A 5310-nucleotide genomic window follows, 5' to 3' on the forward strand; every position below is an offset into this window, starting at 1 on the left:
GGGGAACAGTGGCTGATTTAAGTGTTTACTGCCAAGTCCTGGGCTGGGGCGACAGCATGTGTGAAGAGGTGGCACTGTGTCTGATGTGATTGTCTCTTGCCATTACCTGGGCCAGTGAGGCAGCAGTCACGATTAGGTGCTGTGGAGGCTGATGTGAGCGACTATTGCTAGGACCTAGGCCACAGTGGCAGCAGGCGCAAGAAGGTCGTATGTTGGCCAACATGAGCATCTATTGCCTGGACCTATTTGAGGGAAGCAGCAGGTGTGGGGTGGTGGCTTGGTGGCAAATGTGAGCGTCTATAGCCAGGATTTGGGCGAGGGTAGCAGAATGTGCAAGGAGGTGGAGCAGTGGTTGATGTGAGTGTCTATTGCCAGGACCAGTGTAATCAGATGACCGAGTGGGAGACTTGTTCAGGGTTGTAAGGCTTGGCTTTGTGGAAGAAGGTGGCTGTTTCTAGAATTCTTCTCAAGGCGCTGCAGTCTGGAACCGCGCGACCTCGGGAATAAAAGTGTGTGATGTCCTTAGGTTAGTTAGGTTTATGTAGTTCTAAGTTCTAGGGGACTGATGAACCCATAGTGCACAGAGCCATTTGAAACATTTTTTTAGCAATCTTTCCGGTGGCTCAGCCCCACCACACGTGTTGTGGTGGAGCTTGCTGAAGCACGCAGTCCGTGAACGTGACACCGGGCTCGGTCCACGGCTGCGCAGGCTGTTGGAGGTTAGCAGCATGAGGCCTGGCCCAGCTCGCCTCCTGCAGATGCTGCGGCTCGTGACAACGCAGGGAGTCGACAGTGCAGCAGCAGCCAATGCCCACCGCCAGCCGGTCTTCGGAGGAAGCGTCACTGACGATGAAGACGTTACAGCGACCAGATGCCTATTCGGTTGAACCGAATGCTGACGCCCTTAAGTAGCGCAAGCCGCTGTTGAATCCCTGGGTACACAGCGGGGTGTCTGTTAGAAGGTTCTTGATGAGTTGGCTCATACTCCCACACCACACGCGGCCCGCGCCTGTGTAATTCTGCTAATGCTGCATTCTGATGATTGCTGTGCACATACACACATACCGACGCTCGTTGCAAAACTATGTCACCTGCATAATGCACTGTCCAGCCTTCGTCCACCGTTTGCCGTGAATCTGGCGCATCGCGCACTGAGACACACCAAATTACAATTTCGCACCGTATTTCCTAAAAATCACCCCCTGTCCTCTACAACTGTGCCAGGGTGGCAGCAGGAGCAAGGAGGTGGCACGGAGGTCGATGATCTCGGCCAGGGTGGCAGCCTTCACTTGCAGGTGGACCAGTGGCCAATGTCAGCATATATTGCGAGGACCTCGGCAGTGTGGCAGCAGTTGTGTGGAGGTTGCACAGGTACCTATGTGAGCATCTATAACCAGGAATCGGGACCAGGTAGGCAGCAAGCACGACGAGGTAGAGCGGTGGCTGATGTGAGCATCAGCTGCCAGGATCAGAGCCAGGTTGGTAGTAGACGCGAGGAGGTAGAGTGGACGCCGATGTTAACATCTATTGCCAGGGCTTAGGCCAGTGTGGTAGTAGGGGCGAAGTGGTGGATTGGTGGCCGATGTGTGTCTATCGTCAGTACCTGGGCTAGGGTGGCAGCAGGTGTGGGGAGGTTGTGTGATGACAGATGTGAGTGACCAATGCAAGGGCGTCAATCGCCAGCGCCTGGGCCAGGCTGGCAGCAGGTGTTGGGATGTGCAGCAGTGGCCAAAAATCATTGTCTACTGCCAGAACATGGGCCTGGGCAGCAGAAGGTGCTAGGAGGTGGAGAGGTGGCTGATGTGTCTATTGCCAGGGCCCAGACCAGGTTTGTTGCAGGAGCAAGGTGGTGGCACAGGGGCTGATGTGAAATTCTATTGCCACGACCTGGGCCAGGGTGGCAGGTGGTATGGGGAACTGGCATGGTAGCCAATGTTAGTGCCTATTTCAAGGACTTGGGCCAGTGTGAAAGCAGATGTGGGGAAGTGGAGCGGTGGCCAATGTGAGCGTCTACTGCCAGGCCTGGGCCAAGGTGGTAGCAGGTGCAAAGAGGTTGTGTGGTTGCCGATGCGAGTGTTTATCGACAGGTTCTGGGCCATGGTGGCTGCAGGCATGAACAGGTTGTGCGGCAGCCAATGTGAGCATCTGCTGCCAGGACTGGATTAGGGTGGCAGCCGGCATGAGCAGGTGGGTCAGTGGGCAATGTGAGTGTCTATTGCAAGGACCTTGTAGGGTGGCAGCAGTTGTGTGAAGGTGGCACAATCGCTGATTTCCAGGACTTGTGGCGAGGTTGGCAGCAGGCACAACGAGGTGGAGCAGTTCCTGATGTGAGCAACTATGGTCAGGATGTGGGCCAGGGTGGCAGCAGGTTCGAGGAGGTAGAGTAAAGGCTGAGGTGAGTGTCTATTGCCAGGAGATGGGCCAGTGTGGCTGCAGGGGCGGCAAGGTGGAGCGGTGGCCGAAGTAAGTGTTTTTCTTGACAGGAACTGGACCAGGACAGCAGCTGGTGTGAAGAGGTGATGCGGTGGCCGATGTAAGCACTTATTGCCTTGAAATGGATTAGGGTGGTAGCCAGCACGATCTGGTGGAGCATTGGCCAATGTCAGCATGTATTGTGAGGGCCTGTGCAGGATGACAGCAGTTATGTGAAGATGGCATTGTGTCTAATGTGAGCGTCTACTGCCAGGATCTGGAACAGGGAGGGCAGCAGGCGTGAGGAGGTAAGGTGGAGGTTGATGTGAGGGTTTGTTGCCAGGACCTGGGCAAGTGTGGCAGTAGGGGTGGCGAGGTGGAGTGGTGGCTGATGTTACTGTTTACTGCCAGGACCTGGGCCAGGGTACCATCAGGTAGGGGGAGGTGAGTGATGGCAGATGGCAGCGACCACTGCCAGTGCCTTGGCCAGGGGTGCAGCAGGTGTGGGGAGGTGTAGCAGTGGCCAGTGTGATCGTCTATTGCCAAAACCAGGGCCAGGTTTGCAGGAGGCGTGAAGAGGTGGCATGGTCGCCGATGTGAGCGTCTATTGCCAAGCCTCAGGGCCAGTTTGGCAGTAGGAACAACGAGGTGGAGCTGTGGCAGATGTGAGCATCTATTGCTTCATGGGAAGCCGGCGCATAGAGTTTTGGTTTGGGCCAATTTGAGTGTCTATTGCCAAGACATGGTCCACGGCGGTAGCAGGTGAGGGAGTGTGGTGTGGTGGCTGATGTGAGCGTCTATTGCCAGCCCCTGGGTGAGGGAAGCAGGAGGTGTAAGGTGGTGGCGACGTGTCAGATGTGAGCATCTACTGCTAGGGCCTGAACCAGGGTGGCGGCTGTTGTGGAGAGGTGGGGAGGTGGTGTGGTGGCAGATGTTACCGTCATTTGCCACGGCCTGGGCCAGGGTGGCAGTATGCGCTAAGAGGTGGCACAGAGGTTGATTTGATCGTCTATTGCCAGAACCTGGATCAGGATGGCAGCAGGCTCGAAGAGGTCAAGCGGTGGCTGATGTGAGCATCTATTGTTAGGACCTGGGCCATTGAGAAAGCAGGCACGAAGAGTTTGAGTCGATGCCAATTTGAGCGTCTATTGCCAGGACATGGAGCATGGCGGCAGAAGTTGAGAGGAAGTGGAACGGTGGCTGATATAAGTGTTTACTGCCAAGACCTGGGCTAGTTCGACAGCATGTGTGAGGAGGTGGCACTGTGTCTGATGTGACTGTCTCTTGCCATTACCTGGGCCAGTGTGGCAGCAGTCACGATTAGGTTGTGTGGAGGCTGATGTGAGCGGCTATTGCCAGGACCTGAGCCACAGTGGCAGCAGGCGCAAGAAGGTCGTATGTTGGCCAACGTGAGCATCTATTGCCTGGACCTATTTGAGGGAAGCAGCAGGTGTGGGGTGGTGGCTTGGTGGCAAATGTGAGCGTCTGTAGCCAGGATTTGGGCGAGGGTAGCAGAATGTGCAAGGAGGTGGAGCAGTGGTTGATGTGAGTATCTATTGCCAGGACATGTGTAATCGGATGACGTAGTGGGAGACGTGTTCAGGGTTGTAAGGCTTTGCTTTGTGGAAGAAGGTGGCTGTTTGTAGAATTCTGCTCTAGGCGCTACAGTCTGGAACCGCGCGACCTCGGGAATGAAAGTGTGTGATGTCCTTAGGTTAGTTAGGTTTACGTGGTTCTAAGTTCTAGGGGACTGATGAACCCATAGTGCTCAGAGCCATTTGAAACATTTTTTTAGCAATCTTTCTCTTTCTTGTTGATTCTCCCAATACATTTTCCGGTGGCTCAGCCCCACCACACGTATTGTGGTGGAGCCTTGTTGATGCACGCAGTCCGTGGAACGCGACACCGGGCTCGGTCCACGGCTGCACAGGCTGTTGGAGGTTAGCAGCATGAGGCCTGGCCCAGCTCGCCTCCTGCAGATGCTGCGGCTCGTGACAACGCCGGGAGTCGCCAGTGCAGCAGCAGGCAATGCCCACCGCCAGCCGGTCTTCAGAGGCAGCGTCACTGACGATGACGACGTTACAGCGACCAGATGCCTATTCGATTGAACCGAATGCTGACGCCCTTAAATAGCGCAAGCCACTGTTGAATCCCCGGGTACGCAGCGGGGTGTCTGTTAGAAGGTTCTTGATGAGTTGGCTAACACACCCACACCACACGCGGCCCGCGCCTGTGTAATTCTGCTAATGCTGCGTTCTGATAATTCTTGTGCACGTACACACATACCGACGCTCGTTGCAAAACTATGTCACCTGCATAATTCACTGTCCAGCCTTTGTCCACCGTTTGCCGTGAACCTGGCGCATCGCGCACTGAAACACACCAAATCACAATTTCGCACTGTATTTCCTAAAAATCACCCCCTGTCCTCTACAACTGTGCCAGGGTGGCAGCAGGAGCAAGGAGGTGGCACGGAGGTCGATTATCTCGGCCTGGGTGGCAGCCTTCACTTGCAGGTGGACCAGTGGCCAATGTCAGCATATATTGCGAGGACCACGGCAGTGTGGCAGCAGTTGTGTGGAAGTTGCACGGGTACCTATGTGAGCATCTATTACCAGGATTCGGTGCCAGGTAGGCAGCAAGCACGACGAGGTAGAGCGGTGGCTGATGTGAGCATCAACTGCCAGGATCTGAGCCAGGTTGGTAGTAGGCGCGAGGAGGTAGAGTGGACGCCGATGTTAGCATCTATTGCCAGGGCTTAGGCCAGTGTGGTAGTAGGGGCGAAGTGGTGGATTGGTGGCCGATGTGTGTCTATCGTCAGTACCTAGGCTAGGGTGGCAGCAGGTGTGGAGAGGTTGTGTGATGACAAATATGAGTGGCCAATGCAAGGGCGTCAAT

This window comes from Schistocerca americana, unplaced genomic scaffold (genome assembly GCF_021461395.2).
Source record: "Schistocerca americana isolate TAMUIC-IGC-003095 unplaced genomic scaffold, iqSchAmer2.1 HiC_scaffold_113, whole genome shotgun sequence".
Taxonomy (NCBI): domain Eukaryota; kingdom Metazoa; phylum Arthropoda; class Insecta; order Orthoptera; family Acrididae; genus Schistocerca; species Schistocerca americana.